The sequence below is a fragment of the Capra hircus genome, chromosome 3, assembly GCF_001704415.2.
Source record: "Capra hircus breed San Clemente chromosome 3, ASM170441v1, whole genome shotgun sequence".
Classification (NCBI taxonomy): domain Eukaryota; kingdom Metazoa; phylum Chordata; class Mammalia; order Artiodactyla; family Bovidae; genus Capra; species Capra hircus.
This window is the reverse complement of record NC_030810.1, coordinates 81433917-81454575: the sequence shown is the minus strand read 5'-3', so window position 1 is coordinate 81454575 and position 20659 is coordinate 81433917. Positions and strand designations below refer to the sequence as shown.

General features: G+C 37.0%; 1 pseudogene; it reads right to left on the bottom strand.

The window, feature by feature from the left end:
- On the bottom strand, positions 19645-20275 carry LOC102169066 (annotated as a pseudogene).

Here is a 20659-nt window from a genome sequence, read left to right as displayed (position 1 = left end):
ACTCAGATGACCATTATATCTACTACTGTGGTAGAAATCCCTTAGAAGAAATGGAGTAGCCATCATAGTCAACAAAAGGGTCCAAAATGTAGTACTTGATGCAGTCTCAAAAATGACAGAATGATCTCTGTTCGTTTCTAAGGCAAACCATTCAATATCATGTAATCCAAGTCTATACCCCATCCAGTAATGCTGAGGAGGGTGAACAGTTCTATGAAGACCTACAAGACCTTTTAAAACTAACACCCGAAAAGATGTCCTTTTTATTATAGAGGACTGCAAAAGTAGGAAGTTTGGACATGAGTTTGGGTAAACTCTGGGAGTTGGTGTTGGACAGGGAGGCCTGGCCTGCTTCAGTCCACAAGGTCGCAAAGAGTCAGACATGACTGATTGACTGAACTGAACTGAAACATATGTTCCCTCTCTTCTGAATCTCCCTCCCACTGCTCTAGGTTGTCAGAGAGCACCAGGTTGATCCTTTTGTGTTATACAGCAAGTTCCCACTAGCTATATATTTTACGTTTGGTAATGTATATATTTCAGTACTAATCTCTCAATCAGTCCCACCCTCTCTCATTTCCCCACTGTGTCTACAAGTCTGTTCTCTATGTCTGAGTTTCTCTATTCCTTCCCTGCAAGTAGGCTTATCAGTAATATTTTTCTATATTCCATAGATATGTGTTAATATTTGTTTTGTTGTTGACTAAGTCATGTCTGACTCTTTGTGATCCCATGGGCTGTAGCCCACCAGGCTTCTCTGTCCATGGGATTTCCCAGGCAAGAATATTGGAGTGGGTTGCCATTTCCTTCTCTAAGGATCTTCCCAACCTAGGGATAGAACCTTCATCTCCCATACTGCAGGCAGATTCTGTACCACTGAGCCACCTTGGAAGCCCATGCCTAAATATACAAATTCTGACTTATTTCACTGTGTATAATAGGCTCTAGGTTCTTCCATCTCACTAGAACTGACTCAAATTCATTCCTTTTTATGGTTGGGTAATATTCCACTGTATATACATACCACAACATCCTTATCCATTCATCTGTCAATGGACATCTAAGCTGCTTCCTTGTCCTGGCTATTGTAAACAGTGCTGAAATGAACATTTGGGTACCTGTGTCTTTTAAAATTATAGTTAATAATTCCTACATTTCATTGTAGAACTATAGATTAGGGATCATCAAATGTTTTTCTATTAAGGTTGAAGAGTAAATAATACAGATTTTCTGGGCCATACTATGTCTATCATGAGTATTCAACTCTACTCTGTTGTGTTAAAAGAACCATAGATGGTATGTAAGCAGATATTTCAGTAAAGCTATTTAGGAAAATAGAGAAAGATCTGCACTGGCATACAGGCCCTAATTTGCTGATCTTGATCTAGAAAACTGATCAGGAAAGTTGATGTAGGAAATATGTTCCCTAAATTTTTAAAACTTCAAATTAAAAGGTGTGTAGACATTACATTAGAAATAGAACTGAACTGAATATAAAATGCTTGGCCCATTTTTTTGTAGACTTCTTAGAAATAGGTCTCTACTGTCTGCAGACATTTAAAATTGTGAAAAGTATAATACCAACTTGATCTTACCATTTATTTCCAAAGGGGAACTCTTTTAAGAGTGTATGAAAATTTGGATGGTACATATGACATAAACCAGAACTGCCCCAGGATAACCAGAATGTATATTTACTCTCCTTAAGATAATTTGAAGTAACTTGATCTTCTACTAAGATGACCAAAGGATTTTTTTAATTGCAAGTTGAGTTGGTTTACTAAGGTTGCAGTTCAAGGTCACTTTTTATAGGAATACTCTGTGTGTGTATTTAATATGGACAGTGATAGTCTCTATTATTTTAGGAAATGTATTTTTATTTATATTTTTGAAAGTTCATTTTTTCAGTGTTTTTGTTATCTTTTCAGCAGTTTCAAGTGAATATTTTGCTTCTTCTTTGCTCTTCTCTATCAATTGCTTTCCTTCTATATCTTAGTCTTTTCAAATCTGTGATATATTTTGGGCATAGCATCCATTTAAGTCTTCAGGTACTGCATTGTTTGTTTTTTACACTTGAACTAATTTTGCTATTCCTGGTTCATTTCATCTGTTATTTGGTCATAGTCTTTTGTTATCTGCTCATATTTCCTTTGTGTGGTTATGGAATCCTTTTCTGCTTTCTTTCTAGTTATAATTTTTTGTTTATATAACTGATCTTTCTTCACAGTTATAATTGTTCATTAATATAAAGTGTTGTGTATTTGGGTCACAAATGTCTTGTGTCATATTTTTTTGGGGGTAGAAGAATTTCTCTTCATCTTCAAAGATATTTTGCTGCTTTTTAAAATATTTCTTCCTACTTCTCTGCTATTTTTTTCCTTATTAGCAGTATATTTGATTGGAAGTAGTCTTTATGCTTCCTTGGGTCATTTACCTCTATTATTGCTGATTCTTATAATAGCAATAAAGAATTCTGAGAAATGTATGAAGGACCAGTGTAGGTCATTCAATTTCTCTGACATAAATCACAGTCAGATCCTCTATGACCCACCTCCCAGAGTATTGGATATAAAAGCAAAAATAAGCAAATGGGACCTAATTAAACTTAAAAGCTTTTGCACAAAAAGGAAACTATAAGCAAAGTGAAAAGACAGCTTTCAGAATGGGAGAAAATAATAGCAAATGAAGCAACTAACAAAGAATTAATCTCAAAAATATACAAGCAGCTCCTGCAGCTCAATTCCAAAAATATATAAATGACCCAGTCAAAAAATGGGCCAGAGAACTAAACAGACATTTCTCCAAAGAAGACATACAGATGGCTAACACATGAAAAGATGCTCAACATCACTCATTATCAGAGAAATGCAAATCAAGACCACAATGAGGTACGCCCTCACGCCGGTCAAAATGGCTACTATCCAAAAGTCTACAAACAATAAATCCTGGAGAGGGTGTGGAGAAAAGGGAACCCTCTTATACTGTTGGTGGGAATGCAAACTAGTACCGCCACTATGGAGAACAGTGTGGAAATTCCTTAAAAAACTGGAAATAGAACTGCCATATGACCCAGCAATTTCTGTATGATCTAATGGGCACCCTCATGCATAGCTACAATGACACCACTTCTTTACTAATGGTGCTCCTGTGAGGCCAAGCCATCCGATTTTCTGATTCTAACCCAACTCAGGATATATCCTAAGAAGATCCTTAAATTTTCATAGGTTCTTCACCACTGACCTATGGACATCAAGTGATGCTACCCTTGCTTTCAAAGGAGGAATTCTCCCTTTTTTTAGTGATAGTGTAGTGTAGTGATAGTACAACAAATATGCACATTTGTGCTTCATATGCGTGTTATATGCTCACTCTCATTCTGCTTGTCTCTGTTTCTCTCTGTCTCCCTTTTTTGCTTACTCCCATACCTGTACTCCTGTCTGTTTACTGTTAATCCTATTCATACCAGCTCTCAATCAGAGTTGGGGCATCTCATTCTGGGTGTGAATATTTGATGTAATTTCTAAGATCTGTCCTTTATTTATCCTATTCGGACTCACTCAATATATTTTATCTCTTTAGTTTTCTCTGGCTAAGCAGCTGTACTTAGATATTCTTGGCCACAAACATAAGGTATACAGGTATTTGTCAGCTTTAAAGAAAAAGTCTTTGGGAAGTCTCTCCACACACTCGGTGTCCAGAAGTGAATTGATTTGTGTGAATAATATAGAAGATATACAGAGGAGGAAAGTTGAAGCTTTTAAAAATGGGTTTTCATTTTTTTTTTTGTTTTATATCTCTTCATTATGCTCTCTGGCTTTAAAGGGAAAAAGTTAACTTAGTTTGGAACTAGGATGTTGCTATGCACTTATCAGAAACAGGAGAATTTTTCTTTATATTGTAGAAATCAATACTATTGATAGAATATTTTATCTATATTATTCTACTTTTTTCATATTTTAATATATTAAAATATGAATCATTCTTACTCTTGGTGAAATCTTAAAATATAATTGTAAGCATTTAATTTTTATTTCTTGTGGCATATGAAATAATAATGTGTTTTGCACTAGAGTCTATATAATAAAGTAGGAAGAAAATTGTAAGTTGACAATAAATATTGAATGACTGAACAAATTAATTAATAAATAGTTGAACTGCATTTAACCTCCCAAAAATTGTTTAAAGCTTGGTAGCTGTAAGCTCCCATCTTTGAGATCTTAGTAAAGAAAATTTATATAGCTTAAGTAATCCTGATAAGTATAACAGAGGCTATTTCTGAAGAAATGAAAGGTAAATCATCTGAATTTAAATTCACTACTAAAGGAAGAGACTGAAATTATATTTCTTTTCTAATATTAGTACTAAAGCATTTAAATAGATAGAACTCAATGCTAGGTGTTCTTTCAATGAGAATGACACTCCACCCTGAAGTTTGCAGGAAAAAAATAAATGACACTTCACTAACTCTATACATTTAAATAGAGGTGGATAGTGATGTCAATGAAACTTAAACATCAGAGTTTTTACTATTTGGCATTCATTCCGATTTACACCAACTGAGACATTATTACTATTTTTTTTTAAAAAGCTCCCCCCCTAATATAATAGTTTCAGTTATTATGATGATCTATTCTTGCATTTAAAGAATCATTGTTTGATGTGAGAGTTGGACCATAGAGAAGGCTGAGAGCCAAAGAATTGATGCTTTTGAATTCTGGTGCTGGAGAAGACTCTTGAGACTCTCTTGGACAGCAAGACTCTTGAGACTCTCTTGGACTCTCTCTCCAGTCAGTCCTAAAGGAAATCAACCCTGAATGTTCATTGCAATGACTGATGCTGAAGCTGAGGCTCTAGTACTTTGGCCACCTGTTACAAATTAGCCAATTCGTTGGAGGGGACTCTGATGCTTTGAAGGACTGGGGTGGGGGGGTTGGTGGCAGAGGATGAGATTGTTACCTAGCATCACTGACTCAATGGACATGAATTTGAGCAGACTCCAGTAGACAGTGGAGGACAGAGGAGCCTGGCACACTGCAGTTCTTGGGCTCGCAGAGTCAGACATGACTTAGCAACTGAATAATAATAATAACCCATTGTTATAAACAATGGGTTTATTTCAAACTGAATCAAAGTTTGAAATAAATATCACGCCTACTAAAGAAGAAAAAAATCATTGTTTGCCTTTATAGTATATCTTTATTGTTATTATTTAATATCTGTCTACCAAAGAGAGTAAGAGATCTTCTTTATCACTGTTTTATCCTAAGGGCCAGAAACAGTGTCTGGCCTAATAGGGATGTCAAGCAATATTTTCTGGATGAATGAGCATCACTTTAGATAATGATCTTTCTTCTCTTACATACACAATTTTCTATTTAGTCAAAAGCATCACAGTTGCAGGTACACTGTGTTCTAAATATATTTTCTGTAGAATTGGAGGTAAAGAAGCTTATGATTGTTCAGCATAACATTGCATTAAAGATAACATTTGTTATAGAGGCAGGATTACTCTGAGATACCTGTATTTGTAAACCCTTTACAGCAAGTAAGATGTATTTCTTCAGAGATCATTTCCTTAATAGGATTTCAGACAGCTTTTGGAAGCAGCTAAAATAAATTGCTTTTAAACATTTGTGTCATATCACATTAAAAAGGATTACAGATCAATATCCACCATGTGCTATAATATATACCCTCACCCTATAATAGAATTAATCTTAGATTAAAAAGAGACATTCTTTTCTGATCTTCCCACCAACCCACTCTTCCTTCTCTTCTTGAAAGTATGAGCTTTTCAAATGACATATGACTAGAAGAATCCATTATAAGCATCCACTGTTGTGCTCTAAAGTAATTTGGTTCTGCATTAATAACTCCCACTTCACAATCTCTTGTAAGCTCAACTTAAATGCCTGGGTCTTAAGTGATTGCTTATTTTATACAGGAATGTTTGATCATCCAAATTTTCTGTGTTTCATCACATGGTATAAAGAGTTGGTACGGGACAAAGTTATAGAGAAGGTCTATCAGAGTTTGCCCCACCATTATTTCTCCGTACCTCTAGCTTATTATCAGTAGTAATATTTTATTTCAGAACCATGGATTCTTCAATATTCCCCTATCAAGTGCTAATATACTCAGAATCCAGTGGAGAGAGCAGTCATATTAATAGATAATTACAATTCAGTGTAATCAGTTGTATATGAACATTAAAAATTCTATGTATGGAAGAAGAAAGGCTATTCAGAAATATTTGACAGAGAAAAAAAATATTTTGAATATTTTGGAATATGAGGATCCCACCTGTTAGACAAATGAATGAGAGAATATTTTCATTGGACAAGGCCATTTCAGTTATGAAAAGAAGTTCAGGACTTCCCTGGTGGTACAGTGGATAAGAATCCATCTGCTAACACAGGGGACACCAGTTTGACCCCTGGTCCAGGAAGATTCCATGTGACACAGAGCAATTAAGCCCAGTTACAACTACTAAGGTCTCGCTCTAGAGCCAACAAGCCACAATGACCAAGCCTGTGTGCTGCAACTACTGAAGCCCATGAGCCCGCAGGCTTCAACTACTGATCCCACATGCTACATCTACTGAAGCCCATGTGCCTAGAGCCTGTGCTTTGCAAGAGAAGCCATCACAATGAGAATCCCACGCACTGCAACTATGAGTAGCCCCCACTTGCCTCAATCAGAGAAAGCCAGTGAGCAGCAACAAAGACTTAGCACAACCCCACCCCCCATAAAAGAAGTTCAAAATCACACACACACACACACACACACACACAGACAAATAATAATACAAAACTGAAAATAGAGGAGTTACCAGATCAAAAGGGGCCTTTTAAGACTTATCTGTAGACAATAGGGAGACTGAAGAATCAAGCAGGAATCAAAATGAAATATTTTATTTACTCATTTATTTATATTTTATGAAGGGATATATGACAGTTATGTGGAGAATATACTCAAATGATGAGGCCCAAGTTACAATATTCCACATTAGAAATGAGGAGTCCTACACTACCACTGAGCTATAAGAATGCAGAGGAGGAGGAGCAGAGTGCAGAGATGTGCTGGTAAATGTGCAGACTAGCTCAAAACAATGCTTGATTTGTAGCATTGGCCTAATTCTGTAGTGTGTAAATGCCACTACCATGGCCAATTACAAACTGCCTTGCCAACTTCAAACTGTGTGATCACTGAAAGTAGAGTTGGGAAGAGGTGTACACAATCAGCTCTGCTGAGCTAGTATCAGCTAGCTTCGGAATAACACTAGAGATATCTGAGGTACAATCAATAAAAGGTGGACATTGATGGAATGCAGTAGATAATGGAAAAATGCTTGTATATAAATCCAAGATTTCCAATTGGGAAAGAAAACGTGTCAATATTTTAAAGCTTGTATTTTATTCTCAGATGGCTTTGTTCTCATCTAAAAAGTAACAGCAACAACAGAAATAATGTTTGCAAAACGAAACCTTTCAAGTGAATATTTGCATTTAAGCTGACATCCTCAAAAACATAGTATCTTAGAGACATATAAACAATAATGTGAGGAACTTTAGTAAAGCACACCTAATTGAAAGTTTAGCTGAGTTGCTTCATAAAACTGCTGCCTTTGCATCTGTTTTGTGTGGCCAACCAGGTCACAGGGCTTGAACTGACACTGGCCCCTCCCAAATAATGGACACAGAGTCACAAGACACAAATATAAGTTCCTGATATGATTTTCCTAAGATGCCCTTTTGATACGCACTCTCCTGCCTCCCAGCCTTCCCTCATAGCTCAGTTGGTAAAGAATCTGCCTGCAATGCAGGAGACCCTGGTTTGATTCCTGCCTCAGGAAGATCCACTGGAGAAGGGATAGGCTATGCACTGCAGTATTCCCTGGCTTCCCTTGTGGCTCAGCTGGTAAAGAATCAGCCTACAAGGCAGGAGACCTGGGTTCAATCCCTGGGTTGGGAAGATCTCCTGGAGAAGGGAAAGGATATATACTCCAGTATTCTGGCCTAGAGAATTCCATGGACTGTTATAGTCCATGGGGTCTCAAAGGGTCAGACACAGCTGAGAAACTCACTTCACTCCTACCTCCCAGGGCCTTCTCCTAGTCATCCCTTAAATAAGACTTCTTAGGGAACTCACCAAAACCACACACTTTTTAGTTTGAATTGACAAATCTACCCTTAACCCTGGTGGAACTAGTGGTAAAGAACCCATCTGCCAATGCAGGAAACAGAAGAGATGTGGGTTTAATCCCTGTGTCAGTAAGATCTCCTGGAGGAGGACATGGCAACTCACACCAGTATTTTTGCCTGGAGAATCCCATGGTCAGGGGAGCCTGGTGGGCTACAGTCCATAGGGTCACAAAGAGTTAGACGCAACTGAGGTGACTTAGCATGCACCCTTGACCCAGGAGCTCGAAGGAACTCTACACACAGATCCTAATACAGGTATGTGCCCTAGGTCCTGCCCTATCTCTGCTGCACCTTGCCTTGACTGGTTCCTCCAAGTGTACAGAGTACCTCCTCCAGGACTTGCAAGTAATAACCTTCTATTTTACTTTCCCTTTGCTCTCTTTATTGAACCATACAGTCTGTCACTGCTAGGCTCTATTTAATAAATATTAATTTAATAGAGTCACATCATCAGCTGGGGAATGTTTGGTGTTGAGGGTAACAGGATTTAGGCAAACCTCAATGATTCAATTCAGATCAATTATCTCCAAACCATCCACCTCTAGTTATTAAGGATGTTAGTAAAGGTTAAATGCCCTTATTTATTCAGGTTTTGAAGATTTTATATACTAATTTACTTTGTGAAACTAAAGCAGAAATAGACTATACAGTATTTTCCACAATTAAGTTAGAATAAGTTTCTGTTTTGAGTATCTATATTGAAGGGCCAGTGTTCTGGGTAATAAAAAGTTGATGCAGGCTATTCTGTTAATTGAATCAACATTCACTATATTACTAATTTCAAAATTCAGTAACTTACTTATTTTAGAGCTTCCATGGAAGTTCAGCTGGTAAAGAATCTGCTTGCAATGCAGGAGACCCAGGTTCTATCCCTGGGTCAGGAAGATCCCTGGAGAAGGAAATGGCAACCCACTCTGATATTCTTATCTGGGAAACCTCATGAACAGAGAAGCCTGGCTGGCTACAGTCCATTCGGTTGCAAGAGTCAGACATGACTTAGTGACTAAACAACCACCACTGCTTATTTTTAAATCATGAATAAGTATGGGATTTTATTGAACCAGCCTAGCAAAGTATAAAAGTTTAGATACTGAGTCCATATATTTTCTTGCAGGTCTACACAAAAACCAATTGTTCATCTTGTAATTTGAACTCTGGAAACTATATATATAATATTATTAGATATCCTAATGCAAATATTGCCACTACCAAAGGTATCCTTTTCAAGGGATCTTAAGAGATACCAGTTGTTGAAGGCATTTTCATTCCAGACCATGTTATAAGTGAACTAATAGATTGGTTTTGATGGTATATACATTTGAAAACAAGTGACCAGGTAAAACATATGAAAATTAACTATCATTGGATCTTAAATGCTATCCTTGACAATTGGATAGTACCTTGTCAAGGACTTCCCTGGTGGCTCAGACAGTAAATCATCTGTCTACAATGTGGGAGACCTGGGTTCGATCCCTGGGTTGGGAAGATTCCCTGGAGAAGGAAATGGCAACCCACTCCAGTACTCTTGCCAAGAAAATCCCATGGACGGAGGAGCCTGGTGCAGGCTGCTGTCCATGGGGTCAAAAAGAGTCAGACACAATTGAGTGACTTCACTTTGAAAAAATAATAAATTCATAGAAGGATATCTGCACCCTTTTTTCCAGATGGAAAACAATAAGAGCAAAGAACCAAAAATAGTTATGAGGCACAAGCAAAGTAACTTATTAATATTTCCTCATCTAATTCTATAACACTCTTATGATGAGTTATATGTATTATTACCTCTATTTTATATGAAGAAATTCAACTTGGGGAATTTAAATACTTGATATATGAATTGATTTCTGTCAGAATGATAAATGTTAATGTTCTTAAGCAGTATATTCTATGCATACTTATCAAAAACAAAAAATTACTCAGCATTTTTCTCTATATGTAAGTGTATATGTTCAATCAAGGATATACATTCTAAGAGGGAAAGCTAACAAGTTCTTAATGAATGAATGAATGAGCATTCCAAAGTTTCTTAGCTCAAGCAGTGTTTTTGCCTATCCAATTCCAGTCTTTCCTCTTGACACATTCTTTTTTAAAAATTTATTCATTTTTAATTGAAGGATAATTGCTATATAATATTGTGTTGGCTTCTGCCATACATCAGCATGAATCAGCCATAGCTATACATATGTTCCCTCCCTCCTGAACCTCCCTCTCAACACATTCCTTTTCATTTCAACTATGTTGTAAATTCTGGTAGATAGATAGATAACCTGTCTATCTCTCATGCTATGATTATTACTTCTTTTTGTTGACTGTTATATCTTTCCTATTACTTTTTCTTGTTTTTCTGCTCTTGGCCTTATTTAACATACTCTTTGGGACTGTTAAATGTGGTGTTTTTTCATTTTTCAAAATTATTTTGGGGAAATATACTTTTCAAATATCCAAAACAATAAAATACCATTAACAGTAAATGTGGGCAAATATGTGAACCTAAAGGAAATGGCTCTGCTTTAGGTAAAGCAAAGTGAGGTCAACCACGAACATTAGTCCACCTGTTATAATTGTTGAAAGAGGCAAATGTCTCCTAGCTTTATTTGTCAGAAATGGAATTATAAGATTGTTTTTTGATTGCTGGTGTCCACCGATAGTTAAAAATGAAACCTAGAAAGTCCTTTCACCTAGAAATAATTCTTCAAAGCTGACTCAGATTTGAGGAATTATTTGCCTGGTTTATAAAGAAGTTCAGTGTACATATTCTAACACTTATAAAGGTCCCCATTCCTATTACCCAGATAATTAAAGGCAATTCCTGGTATGAAATCTAGAACATATTTGCTTGAGACCAAAATTTCATGATTTAAATAAAGTCAACCAAAATTTACTAACTTGCTAAGAAAACTGAAGTTTTAGACTTAAATGGTTATCTTTTAACTATATATTTATCTTTTAACTATCTTTATGCACAATTTAAAAGAGCACAGTGTTAACATATTACTTAAATATTTCTGCTGTATTTCCTGTTCCTAAAAGACATGGTTTTTGGTAATTCCTATTTGTACCTCCAGCCCATAGTAGATTCCCTATAAATGCTTGCTTGTTAAAGTCTTGTGTAGTCGAAATGAACTTTTATGAGGTTTATGTAAATGAACGGTCAAAAGTATGTGAAGGATACAGGTCTTGAAGTGAGAATGCAACAGTTAGTACTATGTTTTCTAGGGGACACTTTAAATGGCATCAATAGACACTAATAATTTGACTTTTATCTCTGTTTATTGATTTCTGTTGGTAGCAAGTCTAATGGCAGTACAAAGTCATAAAGAGAATTTAGAGTAGGACTTGGAGAGCTATGACACTGTTTAGGAGACTCTCCATTTTAAATAGGCAATTTGTCAGCAACGTGACCTTTAAAATGGCTCTTTTATGTTGTTTTCTTGTTTGCCTTTTTAGGGATTCACCTAGAAATGGCATATTTTTTTTCAGGAAGAATCTATCTTTTTCTTGACTAGAACATTATTCAGGACAACTAATCTTAAGGTTACAAGGAAAACAAGATAATGAAAATAAAAATATGGGAAGCATGTGTTAGATATTACACTGAGAGTTCTGAATTTGGCAACATAGTTACTAAATAATTTTAATTACATTTAAAATCTCTACTTGGTCTTTGAACAGATAAAATAAACCACACCCTTTATAGGGACTGCATACATAGTTAGTGATAGGATTAATCAAGATTATTCTTAGAATAAAACTCTATTCATTTTCTGAAAAAAATATAACAGCAATGTGCCACTTTTGAAATGGAGCCAGACCCTATGGGGCACTCCCAGGACAGACTCCACCCCCTCCAATGTCCTCAGCCTTCCTTTTGTCTATAGAGAAACTTTAGTCAAAGAATAAATTTAATCAGAGATGTGAGAAAATTCAGACTCAAAGGAAAACAGTGCAACAAGACCAAATAATACAGGTTGAGTCATTAAATAAAAGGAACTTTTGTTCTTCTTCAAAGACTATAAAAAATATTCTGAACTGTTTTTAGGTACTGAAACCCTCACCAGGTGGAAGAAGTTAACCACATGATGACCAAACAGTAGCCATGACATAAGCTGCCACAATTCTGAAAACTGGCCTCAGAGAAATGGAAACAAATTTACCTTGGACCTGAAGATTAATTGTACTTAAAAACAATCAAGATGATGTTGATTAGACTACTGTATAACTAATTTCAAGATGACTGTTAGAGCTGACTGCTGTGTCTGCATGTAATCTCTTCCCCCCTGCCTATACACCCCTGAAACTCCCCTTTAAATGCTTTTGCTTTTATACAAGGGAGGTGACATTTGGATATAAGTCCACCCTCTCCCTCAGCTTTCACCCTCAGAATAAAGTGAAATTTCCTTTCCACTAAACTTGGCTCTTGAGTATTGGCTTGGGAGTGACCAGCAGTTGGACCAGAGTTTCATTAATACTTTAGCTACATCTTTTCAATATGAACAAAATTATCTGGTGTTTTTATACCTAAAGTCATACCCATAGTTTCTATTTTGTCAGTGTGTGGGGCATATTGCCATTAACTAAGCACATAAGCTACTCTGCCTCATTTTGGGGGGTATTCATCATACAGATGGCCATGCAAGAGTCCGTGGAAAATGTCTAAGTGTCCAATCCACATTGCCAGTGCACCTCCTCACAAAACATCAAAGACTGTCATTATTCAACACTGTGAAACATGATACCATGAGAGTGCCTTTTAAAATAGATATTACAATGGAAATTTGATTTATAAATTAGTCCATGCTTAATAGCTATAAGATAATTCACACAGTTGTACTAATGAAATATTCATAACTCTATATAAACACTGCAGAAGTGAAAAATCAAGATTATCCTTCATCCATTTTAGGCAGTTGTCTGCAGCCTTTGATGTTGCCATTTGGCCTAAGGACATTACTGAGGGAACAATAGAGACACACAAATCTATCTACTTTATCTATGTGCACAGAAAAAGCATTCTGGGTAGAGGTTTCAGTTCAGGACATTCGTTACCTTTTAATTGCTTCTAAATTGCATGGTAACCTGTCATATCAATAGCCAAATGTGTTTAACTGAAGTCAGCATGGTTTGGGCAACATGTGCTGTGAAAAACTTTTTCCTTCACTTAAATATATGTATGTGTGTCTATTTGAGCATGCTTGTGTGGTTACACCTGCTATTATAAAACCAGGTGGACCTAATAAAAGAGAAAAGCAAATGTATTCCTAGAAAAAACAACTAAATAATGAACACAGACAAATTCCATCCAAACATTTCTCATGTTATACATGATTAAATAAGGACCAGGTTATATAGTAAAATTTTGGTCAACAGAAACTATTTACAATGCCAGATGTTCCACGTATCAGAAAAAGCATGAAAAGATACTGTGCAGTTAAGCATTGTATTTAAAATTTTAAGCTATATAGAAACATTTCACTAAAAGAAAATATAAATTTGAGTATCTTAGGCTAGGCCACAGTGAGCACAGTATCATAAAAAAATTTAGCACCACATCGACCACTGTGAGCACCAAAGTATACAAATTATTATTCCTTTAGAAGGCTTACAAAAAGCTATTTCACAGTTATATGTATAATGTACACACTTCATCCTTACTTCAAAATAGTGCAATCATAAATCTCACATTTTAAAGCTCCCGAAGAAAAATACCATCATTCAGAACCTTAACTAGAGCTTTCAGTCCATCTTACCAGTTTACAATCTTTCCTATCTCCATTTATATGTTCTGTAAAACAAAATAAAAATTACAGGCAAAGGAATTAACACAATTTCTCCTTTCACTTCTTTAGTCTGCTCTTTATCCCAATGAAACTCATTTTCAAAAAAGGGGTTAGGAACAGTGAGAAATGTAAATGCTTCCAAAATGAGAAAAGCCTAGCATATCCAGTTGGTCCAATGCCTGATGAGAATACAGTGGTACTGTGATGAACCGGCCATCATGGGTAACAGGTGCAATATGACTTTTGGCATCACATGAGGAAGTTTAAATCAGCCTCCCTGCTCTTTAAATATTGATTTAGTGGGGTGCATAGAAGATAAAAAGTAGTAAGTCCAGAGCATTTAGTTAGAAATGAAGAGAACCATCAGAAGGAACTGTGATCATCAGCCAGTGAAGTGGGAAGAACAAAGAGAGTGAGATTCTGGAGGTCAAATAAAGATGAACTTCATAAAGTCGGGACCTATGCTGCAGATAGGTCAAATAACACACAGACTGGCAATTTATCCTTGAATGTTTCCATATCTAAGTTATATCTGATTTGGCAAAAATCTTTTGGTGGGGTGCTGGAGGCAGCTGGGCATTAGAAGTTAATGTGAACAGGAATGCAGACAATCAGTATAGAGAAATCTTTCAAGGTGTTTTTATGTTAAGAGCAGACAGTTTGTACAATAGTTGCAGGAGGATCTATGTCAAGACATAATTTTTCTTATAGATGAGGAATATGTTATTTGTAATGGTGATGGTGAGAATTAACAAGTTGTGAGAAAAACTGATGATATAGAGATATTGAGGGCAAAACTCTAGGAATATTCTTGAGCAGACCAGAAGTGTGCACATCCAGCACACAGATAGAAGGGTTCTCAATATTTTGGAGCAATGGATATTTGTCAATTGACAATGAGGACAGGTAGACAGTATGTGTTGTTTTTGTTCAGTCGCTCAGTTGTGTCTGACTCTTCATGATCCCATGGACTGCAGAATGAAAGGCTTCCCTGTCCTTCAACATCTCCCAGAGCTTACGCAAATTCATGTCCGTTGAGTTGGTGATGCCATCCAACCATCTTGTCTAATGTACCCTTCTCCTCCTGTCTTCTATTTCCCAGCATCAGGGTCTTTTCCAATGAGTTTGCTCTTCGCATCAGGTGGCCAAAGTATTGGAGTTTCAACATCAGTCCTTCCAATGCATATTCAGGATTAATTTCCTTTAGAATTGACAGTTTTGATATCCTTGCATTCCAAGGGACTCTCAAGAGTCTTCTCCAACACCACAGTTCAAAAGCATCAATTTTACAGTGCTCAGCCTTCTTTACCATCCAACTGTCACATCCATACTTGACTACTGAAAAACCATGCCTTTGACTATATGGACTTGGTTGGCAAAGTAATGTCTCTGCTTTTTAATATGCTGTCCCAGTTGGTCATAGTTTTTCTTCCAAGGAGCAAACATCTTTTAATTTTGTGGTTGCAGTCACCATCTGCAGTGATTTTGGAGCCCAAGAATATAAAGTCTGTCACTGTTTCCATTTTTTCTCCAACTATTTGCCATGAAGTGATAGACTGGTTTCCATAATCTTAGTTTTTTGAATGTTGAGTTTTAAGCCAGCTTTTTCACTCACCTCTTTCACTTTCATCAAGAGGCTCTTTAGTTACTCTTTACTTTCTGCAATAAGGGTGGTGTTATCTGCATATCTGAGCTTATTGATATTTTTCCTAGCAATCAGATTCCAGCTTCTGCTTCATCCAGCCCAGCATTTCTAATGATGTATTCTGCATATAAATTAAATAAGCAGGGTGACAATATGCAGCCTTGACGTACTCTTTTCCCAATTTTGAACCAGTCTGTTGTTCCATGTCCAGTTCTGACTGTTGCTTCTTGACCTGCATACTGGTTTCTTAGGAGGCAGGTAAGGTGGTGTGGTATTCCCATCTCTTTAAGAATTTTCCATAGATTGTTGTGATCCACATAGGCAAAGGCTTTAGTGTAGTCATTGAAGCAGACGTAGATGCTTTTCTGGAATTCTCTTACTTTTTCTTTAATCCAACAGATGTTGGCAATTGGTTTCTGGTTCCTCTGCCTTTTCTAAACCCAACTTGAACATCTGGAAATTCTTGGTTCATATACTATTGAAGCCTCGCTTGGAGAATTTTGAGCATTACTTTTCTAGCATGTGAAATGAGTGCAACTGTGCAGTAGTTCGGATATTTTTTGGCATTGCCCTTTGGAATTGGAATGAAAATGGATCTTTTCAAGTCTTGTGCCAAATATGGAAAACTCAGAAATGGCCACAGGACTGGAAAAGATCAGACAGTATGGGTAGAAATGCAAATTGAGATTGCTTATAGGAGAGTGTGGAAACGCTGATTTCTGCTACTTTTCCCAATGTAATAAAAAGCAAGATCATAATTGTAAGGAGGAAGGAAGGCATACTGGATGTTTGAGGGGGAAAGTAAAGAATGGTTCTTTCAGGAATGAGAGAGTGAAATGTGAAATTTTTTCTTTGACTTTGCCCACTTGGATGGGAAAATGTAACACCATTACTGGACAAACTTAAGGTTTCACCTGTATTTGCTGCTGCTGCTGCTGCCAAGTCGCTTCAGTCGTGTCCGACTCTGTGTGACCCCATGGACTACAGCCCACCAGGCTCCTCCATCCATGGGATTTTCCAGGCAAGAGTACTGGAGTGGGGTGCCATTGCCTTCTCCGTCATCTGTATTTAACTGCCAATAATTTAAAATGTGATCAAGCACTATGATTGTATTGTTTCTGTAGCCAGACTTAGTCTCTAGGGTGTTGGGTGAAAGGTAATAAAGCTGGATTTAATCTGGGATGAGATTTTTTAGATTGTGTAAGGAAACAGATTGTTTGTGAGGCAAAGACTGAGGAACTGACTAGACCATGAAATCTAAGTTGACGAAGTTCAGTTCAGTTCATGCATGAACTGAACTTTTGTGACCCCATGGACTGCAGCATGCCAGGCTTCGCTGTCCAACAGCAACTCCCAGAGCTTGCTCAAGTTCATGTCCATCAAGTCAAAGTTGGCTAAGGAGGGAAAGAAAAGCACAAGGAGTTAAGAGGGAGTGAAAAATATAAAGAACGCTAACAAGGAGGTTCTAGTGATATCAAGAACTGTGAGAGGATTGTGTGACAGGAAGCTGTTGTTGGAGACTAGAAAACTTGAGAATAAGATCGTGGGATGAGCATTGAATTAAACTATCAATGACTAGACTATGATCATGAAGTAGATGACTAAAATAGTGTCTAGGAGAAGGTCATCGTAGAAGATGAGATCAAGAAAATAAAAGGCCATAGAGGGAATATTTAGGTGATTCTGGAAAACACAAAGAAACATGACACGAATGTCTGCAATTGACAATGTGCCCAGTGAAGGAAAAGAGCTTAAAACAGTGAACTCTGGAGGCAAGCTGGGCTCTTGGAGGTCAAGTTCAGTTTCTAAGATATGAGACAAGAAAACATAGCATAGAGGAAAACAAACTAGATTGGAATTCAAGCTGGGGTTTCAGTTCCAGCTCTAAACCAAATAGTTTGTGTTCTTGGACAACATATTAATATTTCTGAGTCTCCAGAGTGTGATGTATTACACTGAGGCACTATATTACATGATTACTAAGCCACCATTCAATGCTAAATACGCTATAACTATGGCAACTATTTTTGTAAAATAGAGAAGGAAGTGTTGGTGAAAGAAGGTGAGGCAGGATAAATCCACTTGGAAAAGAGTTAAAATTCTCTCTATAATCTTTATAAGATAGTAAAGAAGCACTGGAGCTTTGAGTCCACACCAATAATCATAATCACCACAATAAACACTGCTAAAAATTGGTAGAATTGACTACATTACAGAGCCTCCCTCCTCCCATATATAAAATTGAGGTAATAATATCAATTTAAAGTGTTCTGCGAGAATTAAGTGAGAAAATAATGTCCAATTGTAGTTTCATAAGAATATTATATCAGCCCTTCTCTCTCCTGCCATACATGATCATTTCCCTCTTCTACCATTAGTTGACACATATTTTACTTTTCCCATTAAAACAAAATAAACAATCTGAAAAGGCTATATTTTGTATTATCCCAGCTATAAATATGACCTTATGGAAAAGGTAAAACTATGGAGGCAGTAAAAACATCAGTGGTTGCCAAGGGTTAGTGGGGGTGTTAGTCATTCAATCATGTCCAAGTCTTTGCAATCCCATGGACTGTAGTCTTTGTCCATGGAATTCTCTCTGCAAGAATACTGGAGTGGGTTGCCACTTTTTTTCCCCCCAAGGGATCTTTCTGACCCAGAGATTGAACCTGGTCTGGTGCATTTCAGGAAGATTTTTTTTAAAAAATTATTTATTTTAATTGGAGGATAATTACTTTACAAGATTGTGATGATTTCTGCCATACATCAGCATGAATCAGCCATGGGTGTATATGTGTTCCCCCATCCCAAACCCGCCTCTTACCTTCCCTCCCCACCCTATCCTTCTGGGTTGTCCCAGAGCCGTCTTTGAGTGCCTGGCTTCATACATCAAACTTGCACTGGTCATCTATTTTGCATATGGTAATATACATCTTTCAGTGCTATTCTCTCAAATCATCCCACCCTCACCTTCACCAACAGAGTCCAAAATTATGTTCTATACATCTGTGTCTATTGCTGCCCTGCACATAGGATCGTCATTACCATCTTTACCATCTGAGCCACAGGTATAAATAGACAAAGCACAGAACACTTTCAGGGCAGCGGATGTATTCTGTATGATACTATAATGGTGGAGGCATGTCATTATACATTTGTCCAAACCTATAGAATGTATAGCACCAAGAGTGAATCCTAATATAAACAATGGACTTGGCTGATAATGATGTATCAGTGTTGGTTCACTGATTGTAATAAATGCACCTCTCTTGTGGGGGATGTTGATAGTGAGGGACGTTGATAGTGGGGTATGTGGAGAGTGGAGGATGTTGAGAATGGGGGAGGCTGTGCATATGTGTAGCCTGGGGAAGATATGGAAAATCTCATTAACTTTCACTCAGTTTTGCTGTGAACTTAAAATTGCTCTAAAAATAAAGTTTATAAAAACAAGAATAAACAAAACCCAATGATTAACAGTCTTGACAATCTCTTCCCCTTTGATGGATATATAACTCACCTAACATTTTTATTTCTAGCCCAACTTTCTTTTCTATATCTTTACTGAGATAATTTTTTGTTCCTATTTGCACCAAAATTCCTTACACAGTTGTCTATACTTATTGCTTCCAAATAGTCTCCTCAATTTCTTTTTTAAACCAACCCTTAATGAAGGGATTTCCTTTCTTCTTGAAATTATTTTTTCTAAAAGTCATCAATAGTATTTATGTTTCTAAATCTAATGACTTAAGTTTCTATGGTTGCTGACCTAGCAGCAGCATGTAATACAATTCTTCATTCTCTTCTTAAAACATTTCATTCTGTGGCTTCCTGGACACCACATTTTCATTGTCTTCCCCTTATCATTTTGGTTGACTATCCTCAGGCTCTTTACTGATTCTCCCCACCCGCACCTTTTTTTTCTTTTTTTTTGTTTTAGGTTTGTTTGCAAATCAATTATTTATATTTCCAGCTGTTGAAACAGTATTTCTAAGGGTTGGGGTTATCTCTAGTGGCAAAATTAGAGCCAGCTATTAAGCAGCTAGAATGCCACAGTAAATGAATACATAATCAATTCTCTTTTAGCACCTTCTGTGTTCTCTTACAGAAGTTTTAGTTTATCTGTTGTCTTAAGGAAGCTGCATTTACAACAATTATGTCATCTGAAGTTTTTTAAGTCCTTCTATCTATATTTGAAATGCTATATGTGGAGTAAGTTCTGATAAGCTGTTTTGGCCAACAGCATTTTCACTCTTAGAGCAGCACTTTATTTTTAGCCCGTGCTTTGTATGGATTTTTTTATTTTGAGGAGTTGGAAAAGATCTTTCTAAATCCAGAAAATCTAGTGATCTTTCAGTTAGCGTCAACATACAAGGTGGTGTTTTTAGTGCCAGAGGTTTAAAGGAAGAGACTGTATAAGGTCAAGGTGTGCTAGTCCTGAAAACACAATCTCTTTGTTAGTTCCTGCTACAACAGTTCTCGATGCTCCCTGGCACCTGCAACATCATGCTAGCATTTGAAACTCCTTCTTGGAATTATTGTTTCAGGTCAGCATTTGGTGGAGTTACCTTTAATTTTTCCACAAACCTGGTTTGCTCACTAAGACTTTTGGTGTATTCCATTTTATACTGAATTTGATTAATTTCTGCCATCTCAGCTGCAAAGGGAGAAGGGAATGCTTCCCCACTCACTAAATGTGGACCAACTACTGCTTGCTTTTTAGCATTATCTGCTCCTGTGCTTCATATGAAATCCTTTAAACTTGCCTCCATATGCATGTGCTGGATTTAGAGTTACTTTTGTCCCCTTGGGCCTGGTGGAGGGTTGCTGGCAAGTGCTCCCGCCCACAGCTCCCAGGCACCGGGGTGGGCACTGTCAAGGGCTGTTGGCCGAGCACAGAGAGGCCCTCCCTAACTTTGAAAATTGAAATCCCTTGAGGTTCAGTCCATGTGTGTTTTCCCTTCTCTATTTATATTTATGATATTTTATGTTCTTGGTGATCTCGTCTAGCCATATGTTTTAAATTTTCTTTGTAT